The sequence below is a fragment of the Humulus lupulus genome, chromosome 2 (genome assembly GCF_963169125.1).
Source record: "Humulus lupulus chromosome 2, drHumLupu1.1, whole genome shotgun sequence".
NCBI classification, from domain to species: domain Eukaryota; kingdom Viridiplantae; phylum Streptophyta; class Magnoliopsida; order Rosales; family Cannabaceae; genus Humulus; species Humulus lupulus.
Window position 1 is genome coordinate 98701739 of NC_084794.1, and position 21306 is coordinate 98723044.

The window sequence follows — 21306 nt, forward strand, 5'->3', positions numbered from 1 at the left end:
TTTAGTAGTCGTTTTGTTGGATCAGAGAAATGATAATTTGATAATGATATTGAGATGAGTTACTAAAAATAATTATAACAAGATAATTAATTAATTAGTAGTAATAATAATAAAAAGTGTGTGTTTTGTTTGGGTTGTGTCGTTTAGTTCGTTTTATATGTGGACGAGGGGTTAATAGAAAAGTCAAGGCAAAAGGTGTTATTTAATTAGTCTATTCATAGTTTATGATTAATCCTTTGATGAATTAACTAAGGTTATTCTGCTAATGGCATCATTTTTCTTTTTTGTATTTTGTTTGGAAAAAATATATATGTGATGTTTGAAAGAAAAAAATGTATATGTATTTTATGTGAAATAACAAAAAATATGTATAGGGGAATTATTTTTTTTTTGTGGGGGATTGTTCAATGTTGATTTCATGATTAAATTATTGCTGTTCTACGGTTGTTACAAATATACCAATATTTTAAAATATATTGGTAAATGGGTGAATATATTGGAAAATGAGTGAATTTATAATCTCTCTTAAATATTTAATGAATAAGATTATATTAGTTATTTTGTCTCTCATTTTTGCTCCCATACGAATATGACCTTGTCTTTTCTCTTTTGACCTTACAACTGTCTATCGATATTAATTTTTCCCTATTTTTTCCCCCAAATTTAACTTTATAAATGAAAACATTATTCCTATATTGATATTGGATGTTCACTTTTAACATGAATTTACACATTGACACGGCTGACTATTTGATTATTAATGTGAAAATGAAAAAAATTATTCTAAAAGAAAACACATAACGAAAATTGATTTCGTATTATTTTGCATTTCCAATTTCTAAATGTTCCTAATGTTATCTATATTTTACACTTTTTTTTCATTAAAAAAAATTAGTTATTTGATAATTTGTGTTTTACATAAATATAAATTTAACATCCTTTATTATTTATAATTCTAATACGGTATCCTGAACTTGTAAAATTGAAATAAAATAATATCATAAGCTTAAATTTGATCACAAAATTAAATAGGTATATTTTATGAATTACATGGTACTATTTTGAGCTCAAATTTGATCACAAATAACAGGATATCAAATAGTTATATTTACATAAATTACATGACACTATTTTATACCGATTTTCAAATTATAAAGTACACAACGACTATTATTGAGAACATAGAGTACTATTTTAAACCAATTATCAAATTATATGGTACCTAATGATTATTATAAAGAGCACAATGTACTATTTTATACCAATTTTCAAATGACAAAATACTTGATGATCATTATCAAGAACATAAAATATCAAAGTTATACTTTGTTAAAACACAGACACCTACCCAAGAAAAAAAATGAGTAAAATTATTGGAAAAAAAATAGCCTCCCAAATATTGTAGGATTTTAAGGAAACTAATGTTTTCTAGAATTTTTAGGGGGAGGACATCCCATTCAATCCAATTTTTTTTACCATACTAATTTAATCCAATTAGAGATTTAATTTTTGAAATTATTATCCAATCCATATATTTAGCTTCAAAATTCAATTCAATTACAACAATTATTTTAATTAGATTTTATTTTTTAACTTAATTTTTAACATTTGCTTGAAAACATACAAAATCGTATAAAAAAATGTAATATCATTCATTCTGTACTAATACTACATGTAGTCATCAACATTATAAGTTTAATAATGAAATATAACATTAAGTGAAAGTTTAGAATAGCTAACACAAGTTTGTGAGTCATGAGGGGAAAATCAGAGACGGGAAGGAAGATGAGTGTTGAGAGTGATGAAGAAATTTAGGATTTGGTGTGTACGGGTGCATCATAACTTCATAAGACAACCAATAAAAATACTAAAATAAATATATTTATATTTATAAAAAATACTGAATTGAATTTGTTGGGAATTGGATTTTGATTGCAGAATTTGCCAATTAACATCCAATTTTCAAAATCTAATCCAATCCATTTTTATCACTGAAGTATAATACATTTAAAATAGTAATAAAATAAGATTGATGTTTGTTAAGTTAAACTTTATCACTAAGATTACAATCAAAATTATTTTTTTAAGTTAGAAATTAGTATTTACAAAAACATTATTATTTATAAATCTTAAGTTTTAGATTGAGAAAGAAAAAAGCTATAAAATTGTCATATGGTAATTTTATTTTATTTTATTTTATTTTATAGGAAGTATACTCATTTAATACCAAGTGTTTTAACGAAATGATCAGTTTGATATTTTATGTTTACAATAATGATCATTAGGTACCATGTAATTTGAAATCATACATATTTTAAGTATCCTAAGTTCGAATTTGTTCACAAATTACAGTGTACCAAATGAGTATATTCCCATGAATAATATGATACCATTTTATAACGATTTTTAAATTACAAGATTCCTAATGACAATTATCAATAACGTGGATACCAAAGTATGTGTGATTTAAAAGTACAGAGTATTCGATAATCATTATTGAGAAACATAGGGTACCAAAGCTATATTTTATTAAAACATAGGGTACCAAATAAATATATTCTCTATTTTTAAAGGGTAAATAGCACTTTGTTTCCCCATGCTTTACCAGTTGTATCACTTACGTCCCCAAATTTTATTTTGCAGTAATTAGATATTCAACATTTACTTTTTGGCTCACATAGGTGTCTAATGTTATATTTTATTAAATAAATCCTAATTTATAAGAATAAAATAAGATTTTAACAACAAAAAAAAACATAGCACCCATTTTTTTCTCATTAAGCATTTCTTAATTAATTAATTATAATCAAGTATATTATTTTGGTAATTGACCTAAATATTCTCTTGAAATATTAAGAAATGAAAACATATTTTCTATTATACCTCTTAAATATTTAATATACTACTTATATATTATAGAATATTAGATTATGGAATCATTTATATTAAAAAATATTGTATTAATACCATGAATTCACACTACACCAAATTACATTTGAAAATGTCATTGTTTCTTAGTTTTAGTAACATTTATAATTTTAGTGACATTTGGGCCAAATGTAAGATATGCCGGTGTGAGTAAAAGTAGTGACATTTGAAAATGTCACTAAAAATAATTAAATAATTTTTTTTATTTATCACTAAATTATTTTTAATAATAAATTATAATTTAATTTTAGTGACATTTTAAAAAATGCTACTAGTTTGATATTTAACTAAATGTATATATTATTTTTTTTAATGTATATTTGTACGCATAAAATAAATCTTACAAATATTTTCAATAATTTAAAAACTTATCATTTCAATAAAATTTATGTATACAAAATATCCCAATAAATAGCTACAAAATAATGCATGTTATTATATTTACAAAAATTAACTAAAACAAAATACATAAGCATAAGCATAGTATACAGTTTTCTTTCTTTTCCAATTTCTTCAAAGAAGTCATCTAATCTCTTAAATTTATTTTACAATCTGCCTAGTCCAAAATGCTCCCTCCATCCAAGTCATTTCTAGCTGAAGATGCTTTCCCTGTACCACTAAACTGAAACAATACTTGCAATTAATATATCAACTTCCAATACAGGACAAATTCTCAACACTGCAATTAAGATATCTACTCTTTTTGAATTAATTAATGTGAAACATTACAAGATTTTTCAACAATTATTCCTGATAATCAACAAACTTCAAGTCTTACTTCATAAAACTGCATATGCTAAACACAAGAGTTGGCAACCACATATCACAGTCAATAATGATATCAAAGGCAGAAAACAATTGCTATTTAATGCAAACATTTAAAGAAGGACAAAAAAATTGTATAAAAATCATGTACCCATATCTGAAATAAACTCTACCATTGTAAAAATTTAATCAATACACATATATATCAAGTAATGACCAGAAATCACATACCCAAAACTAAAAGAGGGAGGGATTTTCTTCTTCTCCATTGCTACCGGTGTTAACGACATCAAAGACTCCATGAAGAGACGCAATATAGGGTGTAGATCGGTTAGAGTTGAGAGAAATATAGAGAAATTGTAGTTAAAACTTAATAGAGAATAATGGAGATTTGGGTTGAGAGAGGTGCCATTAGTTTTTTTTTTTAGAGAGAGGTGCGGCTAGTTAGTGGTAACACTAGTACATACCTTTCTTTAAAAAATAAATAATAAAATTAGTTATTTATTTATTAATAATAATAAATAAATTATATACAAAAATTGTTGTGACTTTTTCTAAAATGTCACTAAAAATTATTTCTAGTGATAATTTTAAAATCCTACTTAAAATTATTTCTAGTGACATTTTAAAAATGTGACTAAATTTTAAAGGTAAAAACTGTAATATCTTTAGTTACATTTTTTATTAAATGCTACTAAAATATTGTTTTTGTAACATTTTTTAACAAATGTTACTAAATGTAATATCACTAATTCGGTTTTTTGGTGTAGTGTCATATTACATTATTACTAATATATTATATTACTTTTTGATTTTTATTATAGAGATTCATTTTTAATATAAATGTAAAAATTAGACAAAATTATGATAATGTGGTATATTTATAGTAACTGAATTGATTGGGGTATATTAAAAGATTATGTTATTAATTAGTATGTTTCCCATTCATACCCAAAAACTCTTCAGTACCCATTCTAGTTGTGTCAAAAAAATTGTGCCTTTGATATACAATTTTCTTTTTAATGAATGAAAAATTGTAGTCACTACTGCAAAAATAGGCTTTAACTTCGGTTTTTATACATATAATTGTTGAGAAATACATAAAAAGCGAAGTTAAAGCTTTAAACGGACTTTTAACTTCGCTTTTTGGTTTGGCACTCAAAAGAATTAACATATTACTTCGGTTTTATTGAAGATAAGTAGAACGGAGCTTTTAACTTCTATCTTTTTAAAAAAACTGAAGTTACAAGGTGTTGACGCTGTGCTTCGCCAACAGATAATTATACGAATAAACAGGATGGATTAGTGCTAAAAAGTGAACCGTAATATGAAGATAACTTAATTCTAAACTGGCGAATGGGTAGGTTATCACTCCTTTCCTTTTGGGTGGTTCGAAGGTTAAAATCATTCTAGTCCACTAGTCAATATTATTGATATCTCTCGAGTATTCCTTACAGAGTGTTTCTTTACCATAAAAACGCCAAACCCTTGCAACGCCCAGGGTCTCGGTATTTATAGGGAGAGGATATCTGGGCGTTGGTAAAAGGGGTCATCCCGTGACCTTCTTACCCATCGTGTCATCTCTGTGACACATATGATTAATTCCTAAAACCTGACAATGAGGTGTTGTCTAATCAATAGGTAAGGGGAGATAATGGGCCGCATGGCCCAAACCAGTTGTGGGGTGCCTAAACACGCACGTTTATGCTGCGTGTCCGAGAATTCAGGAATGGAATAGACACGTGATGTCTGATATGCACACGTTTACATTGCGTGGTTGACTTCACAAATGGTCGGGGATGCCAGATCTATGCCACACCTCGAGCTTGATGTAGCGCCAGCTCGTGATATCCACACTGCTGACCCGTTGCCTTCAAGTATACTGCTAACTCTTTGATCAGCTCGGGCTAAAGAGGTGGAGACTCGTAATAGCAGCTCCGGGTGGACGGTTTACACATGGCGGATTGAATTATGCCCTTTTCCAACTCGCTAATAACTCGTGGATATTTAGGGCGTACATTTGCCCCCTAATCCCCTGCTCGTGACACATGACATCATCTGTGGCCACAGCGGGGGCTTTTAGGTTTCTTTTTCGACTCTTCATGTCCCGTCCATTGCGCTAGTATCGGACACATGGAGCACCGTGGTTGGCGACGGTCCGGCTTCCAAGAATCGCATTAAATGGCCTAGCCTATCTTCGGCCGTCATTTCGTCTTTCGAGTTGTGACCCTCGTATCTCGCATTAAGGCAATCGAACGGTCCTCGCTCCTTTGCCTTTTACGTATATATAAGGTTGGCCACCTTTCGCATGAGCCACCCTTTATTTGAAAAAAAATTCCTCATCTTCTCTCTTCTTTAGCCTCAGAAGTCTTTCTCCTTCTGGTTATCGTCCCAGAGGTCTCTACGCTCCAGACACAAGGGTTTCTTCGTGACTCCAGTTCTAAAGGCTCCACCAGGACTCCGACTCCTACGCTTCTTGCAATTTTCACACGGCAAAAACACTGCAAGTCCTTTGCCTGTTGTACGTTTAGATGTTTCCATTTCTCTTGTTAGGTAAACTTCTTTCTTAGTCGCACACTGTAGGTTGTTTTTCTTTTTGGCTGGTGTTTTGTGCGTAGGTTTTTATCCTAGGGGTATCGATCATATGAGAATATGTTTAGGAATGTGACGTATAGGACAAGATAATTCCTAGGTAACTTTTCTAGGTAGCTTTTCCTTGGAATGCCTGTTTGGAGAGGGGAAGGCGATAGGTTTCTGGGGTGCAAAACCGGGTAGCTTAGGGGTCACGCTTCCCAGGCGGTTTTGCTTTTTGAAACTTTCCCTCCAAGGCAAGCATTATCCTGACCCTCCTGATACACGGATCTCGAGCAATTGGGGACCCGTTGGGAACATAGGCGCGTGTTCATAGAACTGCGTGGCCTCACGCACCACGGGCTGAGATTACCTTAGCCCGTGTATGAAAATCATTTCTCGCGCTAGATTCCCTTTCCTATTTTTAGGTCGCCTACCTAAACTTTCTTCATCTTTGTTTGTTAGGCGACCAAATGGGACCCAGGAAGAACATGCCCAAAAAGAGTGTCACCGGCTCGTCATCCCAACAGGCCAGCAAGGGGAAGGAGGTGGTAGCTGAATCCCCAATCCCCCACTTTGGTCCCACCGTGGAGAAAGATGTCGAGGTGGGACCTGACACCTTCTTCGAGGCCGAGAGGATAGTCTCGAAGGTTACAACTCAAGGGAAGGTCAACAAGATCCTGCTGTCCCATAACATCAAAATTTGGACAGGCGCTCTTGTTGCCCGACCTCCCCTCGAGGGCGAGCGGAGCTGCACACCGCTCGATGAGGAGTTCGCAGCCTGGAGCGACGAACACCTCAAGGCCGGGGCCTTTCTACCTCTGGACCAGTACTTCGCGGACTTTCTGAACTATGTGAAGCTGGCCCCCTTTCAACTGCCCCCCAACTCCTACCGCCTGTTAGCGGGGCTGAGGTATCTGTTCCTAAAGCACGAATGGGAGGTCCCTACACCGGCGGACATTCTCTACTTCTTCTGCCTCAAAGCCAGCCCAAATCAACAGGGGCGAGGTGACGGGTTCTACTACTTAACCCATTTTCCCAACTCTTCTACAGTCATCGAGCTGTCGAGCCACCCCAACGACTTTAAGGACCAGTTCTTCATGTCGACGGGGTTTCGCAACTGTGACTACCACTACTTCAACCGTCCTCATAAGCTCTTTCTACCCTCAGCTCGCAAAACCGCCATGCTTATGTCTTTTTCATATGTATTGACTTGAATACACCCGTGCAGCCGTTTTCGTGAGGATGGCCAAATCAGCGACCCTCGGGGGTCAGTATGAAACCTTGGCGGGGCTCCCTCCAAGTGAAAAATATTACCGCCAGCTCGTGTCTGACGAGACGATGCTGGCGTGCAAGTTAATCTCTCCGGGCCAGACCTTAGCCTTAAGGAGGTCGCGGGCTATCCCCGTAGCTCGCGAGTTGGCGCCCATCCCCGAGAGGGGCGCTGCGAATGACGATGAGCAGAACGAGGAAGACGAGGTGCCGCTCGTGCGTTGGAAGCGGGCTCTTAAGATCGCCCAGGGGGTCGACGCGGAGTGGATCCAGTCCGGGGCAGCAGCTGGCCCCTCCGGCCTAGGTAACCCATACTTGTTTAAGGACTTAGACAGGGCTGCCGCAGACCTACGGCTTGCTAGGTTTAACCCCAGCCATCTCGTACATCATCATCAAAATGACCCAGACCGTAACATAACTCTACTCCAGTGCGTTGATCAACTAGTGTTGCGCCATGACATGGGCCGCCCTAGGGGCACTGTAGTAGTAGACAACACCCTGGCTTTTAGGTCAGCCTTTTTTGAGGAGTATGGGACCAATCTTAGGTCGTGGCCCTCCCTTTTGGAGGGTGTAGTCACTCCGAGACTTAGGCAGTATGTAGAGGAGTCCAGTCCTGAGGCAGATTTGGACCCAGAGCCCCCTCTCATTCGTGAAGTTATAATCTTAGACTCCCCCGTAGAATCTCCACGGCCGGAGGTCGTGGCAATAGATTCCTTCTCTAGCTCGGAGGGTAGGACCTTTTCAATACATTCTTAGATTTTTTGTGATCAAGTATTTTTGCATGTATACTAACGCTTCCTTGTCTTTGTTTCAGGCGAGGAGATGGCACAGCCCGGGGACAACGTCCTGCTATCCATTTTCCACGGGGGGAATCCTCCCTCCGGTTCATCTGGGCCATTGGCAAAGAAGCCCCGGCTGACCAAGAAAGCTCCCCCCCCCCCCTGGGGACCACCTCCAAGTCTCCCGCCAAGGGGAGGGGCTAGGTCCCTGCCGCCGCAGAGAAGATGCCCCCACCCCCACGACCTTCAGTCCCTACTCGGGAACTGGAGGTACCAACTGGGACCTTGCCAACTCCTACTCCCACTGTGCGCATCCCGGTCAACACTCAGGCCCTGGAGAAAATCCCTGAGGCCTTTCGAGGGACGGTTTACAAAACCGCGAGCTATACGGTGGATCATTACTACAATGCCACCCCAAGGGACTTGCGGGAGATTGAGACAAGGAGCCCCGAGAACGTTATGGAGTCATCACTGGGGATGACCCTCGCGGTAAGTTTACTTAATCAATGGTTCTCTTTGCTTTTTCTATAGCACATGTCTTACTATCTTTTGACCTTGCAGGCGGCTTTGGCTCTACACCGAAGCATAGCTCGGTCCAGGGCCAGGTTTGAAAAGATCAAGGGCGAGTTCCAGACTGCTCAGGCCGCTCTCGCATTTGCACAACAACAAGAGCGAGATGCCAAGGTTGCCCTGACGGCTGCCAAGGAAAGCGAGAAGGCCGCCTTGGCCGCTGCGCAGGCTGATCTGGAGGCAAACCGGGCTAAGCTACTGGAGGCCGAGGCTACACAGGTCGCCTTGGATGCCGCGAAGGTCAAGCTTGAGGGGGCCAAGGCCGCCCTTGTGGCAGAGAGGGCATCTTCCAACTCCTCCATGGAGGCCATGCTTTATCATTGCTGAGCCTTCAACCAGGATGGCGATTTTTCCTTCCTGGCGCCGGAGGTGTGGGAGCCTTTCCTCGAGAAGTTTAAGGCTCGACTTCAACAAGAGGAGCCCTCTGAGACTGGGGAGACTTCCGCTGCAGGCGAGCAGGATGCCGAAGGGGTGACTTTGTCGGAGCGGCCTGGGGGGGCCTAGGACTTTTGATCCTTCTTTTTTTTATTTGTAATCTTCTACCACGAGGTTTTTTCTCCTCGAGACAATTGGTTTCCCCAGATTTCACTTTAATCTATTTTTTACCTTTACTGTTATTCATTTTCAATGCATTTGGTAAGAACTTAGTTCCTGCTAGTGTTTTTATTGATATCTTGTGCTTTTTAAGAAAAATATCAGTCAATCAATTTAAACTAACTTCTAAGTTTTAGGACCTGGTCGTATCCAGGACATTAACTTTAAAAACTTAGTTTGCGTTAATTTTTTATTGATATCTCGTGCTTTTTAAGAAAAACATCGATCAATCAATTTAAACTAACTTCTAAGTTTTAGGACCTGGTCGTATCCAAGACATTAACGTTAAAAACTTAGTATGCGTTAATTTTTTATTGATATCTCGTGTTTTTTAAGAAAAACATCGATCAATCAATTTAAACCAACTTCTAAGTTTTAGGACCTGGTCGTATCCAGGACATTAACTTTGAAAACTTAGTTCGCGTTAATTCTTTTTTGATATCTCGTGCTTTTTGAGAAAAACATCGATTAACCAATTTGAATCAACTTCTAAGTTTTAGGACCTGGTTGTATCCAGGACGTTGACTTTAAAAACTTAGTTCACGTTAATTCTTTATTGATATATCGTGCTTTTTAAGAAAAACATCGATCAATTAATTTAAACCAACTTCTAAGTTTTAGGACCTGGTCGTATCCAGGACATTAACTTTGAAAACTTAGTTCGCATTAATTCTTTTTTGATATCTCGTGCTTTTTGGGAAAAACATCGATCAATCAATTTGAATCAACTTCTAAGTTTAGGACCTGATTATTTCCAGGATATATGCCTCCCAAGTAACCCAGAAAGGAACTTTCGTGGTTACTTGAAACGTGCTCTTTTAACATCATGTCCACAAAAATATACAATAATATGAAGAAACTATCTCATGATTTAATAAAACAAGGTGGCTTTTCTAACTAAGCCTTACAAAAGTATTACTGATAATATTTCTTCAAGTGTATAGTGTTCCAAGTCCGTGGGACTGCTTCTCCATTAAGTCGAGCTAGCTTAAAGGTTCCTTCTTTCACAACCTCTATTATTTGATAGGGTCCTTCCCAGTTTAGCCCCAACACTCCGTCCTTGGGATCCTTACCGGCTAAGAAGACTCTTCTGAGTACCAGGTCGCCTACGCTAAAGATGCACTTCTAGACCTTTGAGTTGAAATAACGAGTGATCTTCTGTTGATAATGCGCGAGCTGCAGCTGCAAAGCTTCTCATTTTTCGTCAATTAGGTCGAGTGACGCGTAGAGAAATTTGTCGTTCTGGTCTTGGTCAAATGTCCAGACTCTGTGCGAGGCTATCTTCACTTTGATGGGAAGGACGACTTCACTCCCGAAAGCCAGGGAGAAAGGAGTGTGACCCATTGAAGTTCGGTGCGAGGTCTAGTATGCCCACAACACCTGGGGGAGCTGTTCGGGCCAAACTCCCTTGGTCTCATCCAACCTCTTCTTAAGGCTTGCTTTCAATGTCTTGTTGACAGCCTCGACCTACCCATTGGCCTGGGGATAGGCCACGGAGGAGAAGCTTTTAACTATGTCGTGCCTCTCACAGAATTCGGTGAAGAGATCGCTATCGAACTGTGTTCCATTATCTGACACGATCTTCTTTGGCAGCCTGAATCGGCAGACAATATTCTTGACCACGAAGTCAAGGACACTCTTTGAAGTAATCGTCGTCAGGGCTTCTGCTTCTGCCCATTTTGTGAAGTAGTCGATAGCCACCACCGCGTAGCGAACTCCTCCTTTTCCTATGGGAAGGGCACCAACTAAGTCAATCCCCCAGACCGCAAATGGCCATGGGGAAGAGATCATCTTCAGCTCGACTGGAGGAGCTCGGGCAATTGTGGTGAATCGCTGGCACTTGTTACACTTTCGGACGTAGGAAATCGAGTCCTTTGACAGAGTGGGCCAATAATACCCTTGCCTCAATATCTTCAAGGCCAGGTTTTGCCCCCCAGCGTGGTCTCCGTGAAAGCCCTCATGCACCTCCTACAAAATGGTCTTCGCCTCGCCTGGCAGAACACACTGCAGAAGAGGTAAAGAGAGGCCACACCGGTACAATATCCCGTCTATCATTATATACCTCGGAGCCTTGTAAAGTACCCTCCTTGCGTCGCTCCGCTCCTCGGGTAACTTCCCTGTTGTGAGGTACTCGAGGATGGGAGTCATCCAGGTCGGTCTGGTGTCGATCATCTCGACCTTCGCCCCGATTTCCTCTATGCTTGGTCTTTCCAAGAACTCTACCAGTACCAGCCCCAAAGTTTCTGCCTCCCCGGAGGTGGCGAGCTTTACCAGGGCATCAGCATTGGCATTCTGCTCCTGAGGTATCTGCTTGATTATGCCGTGCTCAAATGCGGATAGCTCTCTCTTTACCTTGGCCAGGTACGCAGCCATCTTGGTTCCCCGTGCTTGGTATTCTCCTAATACTTGGTTTACCATGAGCTGGGAATCGTTGTAGCACTGGACGGAGCTGGCCTTCAGCTCCTGGGCCACGCTTAGCCCAGCCAATAAAGCTTCGTATTCGGCCTCATTGTTGGACGCTTTGAATCCGAATCGCAACGCCAAGTGGAATCGATGTCCCTCCGGGGATATCAATATGATTCCAGCCCCGGAGTCGTTCTCGTTAGACGAGCCATCTACGAAGACTTTCCATGAGGCCCGGGCTGGTTCTTCCACTGGGTCTTCTCGGAATCCTGTGCATTCTGCCACAAAATCAGCCAGGGCTTGGCTTTTTATAGCAGTTCGTGGTGCGTACAGTATCTCAAATTGGCTAAGCTCGATAGCCCATTTCAATAGACGTCCCGATGCTTCAGGTTTCTGCAAAACCTGCCTTAAAGGCTTATCGGTTATGACGTGTATTGAATGGGACTGGAAATACGGTCTGAGCTTTCGGGAGGCTGTAATAAGGCAGAAGGCCATCTTTTCCATCAACGGGTATCGGGATTCAGCTCCGAGAAGCCTCTTGCTGATGTAACAGACTGGCTTTAGAGATCGGTCTTCTTCCCGGACCAGTACGGTGCTAGCCGCATCTTCCGTGACAACTAGGTAAAGGAAAAGAGGTTCTCCTACTGTTGGTTTGGACAATACGGGCGGCTCGGATAAATGTGCTTTCAGGTAGAGGAAGGCAAGTTCGCACTCTTCGGTCCACTCAAATTTTTTATTTCTCCGGAGCAGGTTGTAGAATGGCAAACACTTGTCGATAGATTTTGAAATAAACCGATTAAGGGTTGCCACCCTTCCTGTCAGACTTTGAACATCTTTTCGCGATCGAGGTGATGGCATCTCGAGTAGCGACCTGATCTTATCGGGGTTTACCTCTATTCCTCTGGTATTGACTATGAAACCCAGAAATTTTCCTGACGCAACCCCGAAAGTACACTTTTGGGGGTTTAGCCTCATGTCATATTCTCTTAAAATCTTAAAGCATTCCTTTAGATTGGAGACATGGTCATCGGTAGTTTTTGACTTGACCAACATGTCGTCAACATACACTTCCATATTTTTCCCAATCTGATTGGTAAACATCCTATTTACCAACCTTTGGTATGTGGCTCCTTCATTTTTCAGCCCGAAAGGCATGACCTTGTAACAATAAACGTTAGTTGGGGTCATGAAGCTAGTGTGTTCCTGGTCCGCCGGATTCATGGCGATTTGGTTATAGCCTAAGTACGCATCCATAAAAGACATGAGCTCGTGCCCCGCCATGGCATCTAGCAATTAGTCAATCCTTGGCAAAGGGAAGCAATCTTTGGCGCAGGCTTTGTTTAGATCGGAAAAGTCAATGCAGGTCCGCCACTTCCCGTTGGGCTTCGGGACCAAAACAGGATTGGCGACCCAGATTGAGAGCTTTGTCTCGCGGATAAAGCCGCACTTTAAGAGCCGGGCTACTTCCTCCTCTAGGGCCTCAGCTTGGGTCGTGCCCAGGCGCCTTTGTTTCTGGGACTTTGCAGGCACGTTCTTATCCAAGTGGAGGGTGTGCATGATGACGCTCGGGCTGATCCCTACCATGTCTCCATGAGACCAGGAGAACACATCTAGATTTCTCTTGTAGAAACCTAATCAGCTCTGCTTTCCTTTCGCTACATAGGTTTATCCCGAGCTTTACCACCATCGAGGGGTCTTGTGGGTCGATACTAATCTCCTCGAGCTCTTCGATGGCCTGGAGCTCGGATCTATCTTCGCCTATCCTAGGATCGACATCATCATTCAAGGTGATATCCTCCCCCTTAGCTCTCTGAGGTTTTTCTATCTCAGGAATAGGTACTATTTCCTGAGATTCCTCATTCCCGCCCTAAATGGTCATTGCTTGTTGCTCGGGTCGTGAATTTCCCTTCATAGAAATGCTATAGCATTCCCTGGTAGCGAGCTGATCTCCTCGAACTGTGCATATCCCCGTGGAGGAGAGGAATTTGACAGCGAGATGGCGGAGGGAGGTTATGGCTTCAAATGCTATCAACGTAGGTCGGCCTAGAACAGCGTTGTAGGCGGCGGGACAATCGACGACCACAAACTCAAGGAGTTTAGAGACAGTCCGGGGTCCCTCTCCCAAGGTAATCACCATCTCGATTGTTCCTATTGCTGCCGACCCTTCTCCGGAAATTCCATAAAGCATCATGGAGGTGGCCCTCAATTCGGTGACTGATTGCCCCATCTTCTCCAGCGTAGATTGGAACAACAGGTTCACCGAACTCCCATTATCAACCAGTACTCTCCTAACTCTTCGGTTGGGCAGTTATGACTAGTGGATCGTTATGGGGGAATTGGACGTGACTAGCATCCTCCTCGGTAAAACTGATTTGCTGCCTCTCTAGTCGTTGCTGTTTGGGTAGGTGCCGCTCTGGGACGAACTCCACTCCGTTATGAGCCTTCAACTCATTGACATACCTCTTTTGGGCACCTCTGCTCGTGCCGGCCAAATGGGGGCCTTCGGAGATCGTGGATATCTCTCCCCCTATCACAGGAGGAGGGGTATCCTGATTTATCCGGACCTCGGGTTGAGTTATCGGAGCTTCTGGAGCTAGCTGACTGGTGGGAACCCGATTTCGCGCATATTGAGCCAAAGGTCCGGCTCTAATAAGTGTCTCGATCTCATCCTTTAAGTGCCTACAATCGTCGATGTTGTGGCCAATGTCATTGTGGAATCTACAAAACTTGGAAGGGTCCCTCTTGGCCTTCTGATGCTTCAAAGGCTCTGGTTTTTTCCAAGGAAGGCAGGCAGAATTTGCTAGGAAAATGTGTTCCCTAGTGTTCGTGAGCTCGGTATAGGTCGCGTAGATCGGCTTAAAATTTTACGTAGGTTTGTTCTTCTTTGGGTCGTGCTGGCCGCCTTCGCCATTCCCCTTTCTCTTGCTGCCACCCCCTTGGTTATTATGGGCATTGGTTTGAGTTGTTTTCACAACATCCGTTTCCACTCCAACAGGCTGATTGAGGGTTTGGCTAGTTCCTGCTACCGAAGCTCGCGCCTCCTCCAGGTTTATCCACTCCTGCGCCTTGTTCAGGAATTCATCCACGATGCTGACACCTCTTCTCTGGATTTCTTTCCACAGCCCGCCCCCAACAAGGATTCCAGTTCTCAAAGCCATGAGCTTGGAATTATCATCTGCGTCCCTAGCCCGGGCCGCAACGTTTGCGAACCTGCCTAGGTAGGCTTTTAAGGGTTCCCCGGACTGCTGCTTCACGTTTTCCAGGGTGTCAGTTTTTACGTGGGCTGCTTGGGAAGCTCGAAATGCCCTCTTGAAGTCAGCAGAAAAGGTCTTCCACAAGCTAATGGATTGCTTTTTACATTGTTTGAACCATAGCTTAGCTTGTCCAATTAAGGTGGAAGGGAAGATCAAGCATCTCAGCTCGGGGCCGATATTATGGGCCATCATCAGGGTATTGAACATGCCCAAGTGATCTGATGGGTCCCCATCTCCATCGAACTTGGACAGATGGGGCATCCGAAATCCTGGCGGGTACATCGTGGCCGCTATGCAGGGGGCAAAAAGCTCGAGCTCGTCCCCCGAGTCATACTCATCCTTGTCCTTTTCTAACAAAAGTTTCTTCATTAGCTCCTCCATCTGAGCTAACCACTCTAGGGTCTGGTCCTTAGTCCCTTCATTGAACTGGGGTTGTACAACAGCTTCAGTTCCATTGTATGCGTTAGGCGGGTTATTGTCCCTCCAAGCATGAGCTTGGTTAGGTGGGACATTCCCACTATCACGTACCTCGGAAAGACCATCCCCTTGGTGAGCATGACTTCCGTTTCTAGCTAGATCCTCCCTCTGAGAGTTGAGGCGATCTCGAAGGTCAGTCCCCGAGGTGGCCCGAGGGCTTTGCGCCGAACTCAGGCGATTATGCAGGTCTCCACCGGACCTGCCACTTCTGTTGCTCCCAGTCCAGTAACTTCCGTTGGAAAAGCTTGGAGCCCGCTGCTGAGGGTGAGGATCCGGGACTTCCCTGTGCGCTCGGTTGCGACGGGAAGGATCGGCGAAAGGAGGATTTCTCCTGCTGCTCCCATGAGGCGGAATGTCCCGAAATGGACGGGGAGGAGATGGGTATCTTATTGGCGACGGGGGATGCCTAACTGGTGACGCGATCCTGGTCCCGTCTGGGCGAATCAAGCTAGGTCGCGCCCGCTCCACTCTACCATTCCCCGCATCCTGCGTTCGGCGGTCTTACCGTGGTGTAGGACGGCTAGCCGGAGCAGGCTGTCTTCGCGAGCCCTCCCCGGATCTCCTTCGCGAGCTGCCTCGGGCCCTTCTGGGTGCGTTCGAGGGTGGAATCGAGCTAGGAGTTGTGGTTTAGACCGATCGGCTAAATTGCTGATCGGCCCTAGGAAACTCCTCAAACACAGTTTCCCGGTGGTGGTGTGACGTGGGAGTAGAACTCGGAGTTGAGGTTCTGACTGACAGGCTGGGCCTGGACCGGTTATCCCGGCGGGACCTATGAGTCCCACTATGCCTCTTTCCGACGTTAGCGTCAGTTGTAAGAGGAGGTAACTGTAATATCCAACATTTTTATTATAAATCAGAGTTTTAATACATAAAATGTACAAGTTTACAAATTTAAGAAATAGTAATGGAAAAATAGTGTTTAAAATATGATTTTATGTTTTTAATGAGATTAAAGAGAGAGAAACTTGAGTAGTCAAGTATTGGACCCAAATGTCATATAATTTTAATTGGGGATTTTTATAAAATTAAGAAAGTTTTGCTAAAGGACTTATTTGAAAAGAATTTTAGTATTTTGGGTCCAAGTGTAATTTTTTAAAAAAAATAAAATAAAAATAAAAATAAAAATAAAAATAAAAATAAAAAAAAAAAGAAAAGAAAAGGCTTCAGCCTTTCTTTTTACCCTAGCCCCTCTCTCTCTCTCTCTCTCCTCAGAAACTCTCTCTCTCTCCTCAGAAAACCTCTCTCTCTCTCTCTCTCTCTCTCTCCTCTACGTATTACTGTTGCCGACGACGCAGGAGTACTTTCCGGCCACCATTTTTAGCCACGCGCCGGACCGTTGGATTCAGAGGCCTCCGAACTATCGACCCACGCGGGAATCTAGAGCTCACTCGCCGATTAAACGCCTCAACCACTCGATTTAAGTTCGGCCACCCCGCGACTTCAAAGTTGCGATTCGGCCACCTCGGGCATCCGTTTGCCGATCCGTCACCACCATCGTGCTCCTCGTGTTGTGGGCTTCAAAACCCAATAACTTGTTCCTACATCTACCATAGTTGGGTGGTGGGCCCACCACGAGCCACCGCGATCCACCGTAGACCGACGGTCGAAACTTAGTGTTCGAGGTTCCGAAGTACGTTTTGAGTCTCAGAAAATCATCGTTTGACTTATTGTGGAACCCGATCATTTTGGTATAATTTCTTTAACCTATATATTGTGATTTAATTGTGATTGATTAGAGTAATTGTTATTATGTGTATTTATGGTATATAATTATATATTATTGATATATGGAATATTTTCTGTAATTTACTGGCTGTCTGGGATTATATATATTTTTGATACAGGTTTTGATTTTGGAATTGTCCACTTTATAGCCGTTGTGCTGTCCAATTTTCTAGAAAATATTAGATATTAAATAAAGTATAAAAATACATATTTAATTGATTTTATATTAATATGGAAATTATTATGATTAAGTAATTTTAATTATTATTGTTATTATTTTGTTAAGTAAATCAAGAATACAGATTCATATATATATATATATATATGAAAAGTATGATTTATAGTAAACCTATTATCTAACCATTATTATTGTATATTAATATTTTATTAATATTTGAATATTAAAATAATATCAAATATTAGTTTCTTACAGTTATTGATATTTGTAAGACCAGTAAATTTTGGAGAAAGTATATTTATTATATCACTGGAATTGATATTATGACTAATTAATAATAATATAAATATTTATATTTATATTATTATCATTATATTGATTATTACAACTTTATGTTAAAAATATGATTTCTTTTATAAAATGACTATTTGAATATATACATTCATATACGTATTGCTATTGAAGTATTTTGTTATTAATATCGAAATAAGTTTAATTATAGACGATAATTATTATTTTTGTTGGGATTATTATTATTATTATCATAAGAGTACATTATCTTATGAGCAAGGTTTAAAGCATGGTTTTATATGAAGAGTTATTTGCATTACGTTGATAATAATTATTATTATCATTTATATAGTTTCTGGTATTATTGATATACACTATCAATAGTGTATATTTACGATTTTGATAGAATTTAATAAATGATGTGTCTTGAATAGGATTTGTATGGATTTGATTGATTGACTCTTGCTGAGCAATATTAAAATAAGCTAAGGACCTAAGGTAAGTGAATCTCACCTTTTGTGCTTAAGTGTAAGATGCATGATTACATTGAATGTGTACATCTGATGAGTTAAGTATGGTATGATGATGATGCATATGATAAGTATGTGAAGAATGGTTATATGAACACCATAAGGGTGTTGTGTGATATGTAATTGATGAATTCTGTGATATGTGAAAGATGTCTTACTTGGTTAAGAATGATATGAATTATGTGCAAGTATGTGTTCTTATGTTGATGGATATGTGGATTACTCTATGTTCATGATTTGTTATATGTTATGATATATGAAGCGTTTAAGTTTTTAGGCTGGAAACCTTAGACCTGAGCCATAGCTCTACGTTAAGGTATAACAACGCCACCAACCCAAAGCTTCATGTATTATGACTAAAGATGTTTTGAGTTATATGAGATGTGATACAATGCCTTGATTGAATACCATCAACATGAATCATGAACATGAACATTGGCATTTCAGCATCAGCATGTATGCATGGCATGTACAGTTATGTGATACATTATTATGTGATATAAGACCATGCATATGAATATGAGAAAAGTTATGAAATGTCTTGAAAAGTTTTATGTAAAGTTAAACATTTTAATGACACAAGGCTTAAGCAAAGTGATAATGAGATGTTAAAAAGGGTGCCACTGTTTCGATGAAGCAATCAAGTAAGTTCAGTAAAGAAGACGGAGGTCTATTAAGGCTTATAGTGGCCGTCCACTAGTGTGGGCTAGGTCAGAGTTGACCATTCAGATATGTTTGCCATGTTCCCGTCTTTCTCCTCCATATGTGTAATAAGTATGGCAGCTATGGCAACGATGAAATGAGTGTTATGATGAGCCTAGCTGAGATGATGGCTAGCCGGAGGAGAACCCATGGGATTCTATATGATATCTGTTATAAGCCCTGCAGGCATTTGCCGAATCAAACAGTGTGCACAAGTGAAATCGGGCCCATAAAAACGTGAAACTAAAAGAAAGAGCATAAAAGTAAAGTTTGAAAGTGCATGAGCAATAAATGAAATGCATAAGTATATAAGTCAGCATATTAGTATGTGTGCACTACAAACTCACGACATTCATGTGTATGTGTATGCATGAGATTTGCTTACTGAGCGTTAGCTCATTATGTTATTTTCCAACATTTTTCCAGGTGTGGCTTTAGCTGTTGAGCAACTTGTGGAGCACGGACTCAGTAGCAATGCAATAATGGTTTAGAGTTTTCATATGGCTGCCTTAAATTTAAAGTATTCATACGTGTAATAATTTCTTCTAATAAGTTTATATAAAAGTTTTAAATTTTTCTGTATTTCTTCGTATCATTTTATTTAATTCTTTTGGTCAAGTGCCTTACATACTCGTAAACCCTAGAATTACGAGTATGTGGCAGACGTACCCTACCTTAGGGACGTTTCAAATGGTATCAGAGCTTTGAGTTTGTAGATGTCGTATACTCGTTATGTTATTAAATTTTGGGATCCGAAATGCTACTGAGTTCCGCCACAAGACAAGCCACACATTAATGGTCAGTATAATCTATTCATATTTTAGTTAATTCATGTTAATGATGTTGTATAATTGCATTAGAAACTCATTGTGTGTTTGAGTCTCCATGAGATAAGTATGAGTTTGGATTAAATGATTATTCTCATGCATGCTAGAGAAACTGAAGTTTGTTATTTATCTGAATGCATGCCTTGATTATTGATGTGATAAATAATTGATGATCTATCGATGTCGATGTTTGGATTGTTATTTGATATTCTCAAGCTTTGAAAGTGACCTATCAGTTCAGTTAGTGTGTTAAGGGTTAATATGTCAGGTTAGTGTTTTGGAGAGCAGAATTTTAGGTTGTCACTGAGAGCACACACAATAAGAGACTTTAGTGAAACAGTAGTAATATATAGAAAAAAAAAAATACATAATACATTAAGGATTGGGGTTTTGGACACGTTCTACCTCGTCGATCAACTTTTGTTGTTCAACTCTAAGGGTCTCCCCAGTAGTTTGCAGTGTCCGAAATTTTTCCTTCATATCGACTGAGTAATTAGCAAGAAGTGTAGTTAAAGTCTCATTCTCCTTAACCAACTTCTCCTTCTCTCGAGTCAATGCCTTGTTGGCATTTCTAATGGCTATCATCTCTTGTTTTTGTGTTTCTATATACCTTTTCAAGTGGTCAACCTCTTGTTCTCTTGCAAGAACCCGTTGGCCTAGGTTTGAGACCGATGCTGCCGCCTGAGTGGTAAGAACTAAGGAATCTTTTACAGCTTGTAGGTCCGACCTATGGGATAAAATTGTTTGGTCTTTAGGGGTGAGTATGCTTTGACCTATACTAATGGCCACCTTTTTATCGAGCATAGCTGAATCCTCCACCGTGACAAGGCCAGTATCAGAATAAAATTTGGGAAGCCAAACTCTGGGAAATTGAGTATTTCGTTCTGGGATGTGTACCGTAGGATACACCATTAGCTGTGGTAGGGGTGCAGAAATTTTTGGTGAAGGTTCGATAGTGGGTAGATTTGGCTCAGGTAAAGCTAAAGTTAGATCTAAGTTCAGCTGAGATGATGAGGATGCCATGGGTTGCTTAGCTTGAGTAATGGACGGAAGTAATAATGATTTGGTTTTCAAAAGCTTGAGATTGATTGTGTTTTAGTGGGTATGTGATGAATTTTATTTATAGAAAAATGCGTTTGTATAAATATGTTTAATGTTTAGTTTGTATTAAATATTAAATATGTTTGGCACTAGTTATATATAAACTCAATAATTTAATACTTTATTTTTGTTTAAACTTTTTAGGATGATTATTATTTTGGCATTATTTTGGTTTTGAATTGGCTGTTACTATCTTGAAGATTAAATTGAAGGTGAGTAAATATTTTGGTATTATTTATTACTATTACACATATTTATAGAATTATAGTTAATTTATATTGAATTTAGTGGAAATTAAGTTTGAAAACTAGTGCAGTAGGTTCTGGAAAATTTGTATGT

At 39.8% G+C, this 21306-nt stretch overlaps 1 long non-coding RNA gene across 1 annotated transcript; it reads left to right on the forward strand.

The window, feature by feature from the left end:
* The first annotated feature begins 16478 nt into the window (after positions 1-16478).
* On the forward strand, positions 16479-20995 carry LOC133818273 (uncharacterized). Its single transcript, XR_009885856.1, has 3 exons — positions 16479-17301; positions 18242-18305; positions 19466-20995. It is a non-coding gene; the product is annotated as an uncharacterized LOC133818273 (long non-coding RNA).
* Positions 20996-21306: the final 311 nt, after the last annotated feature.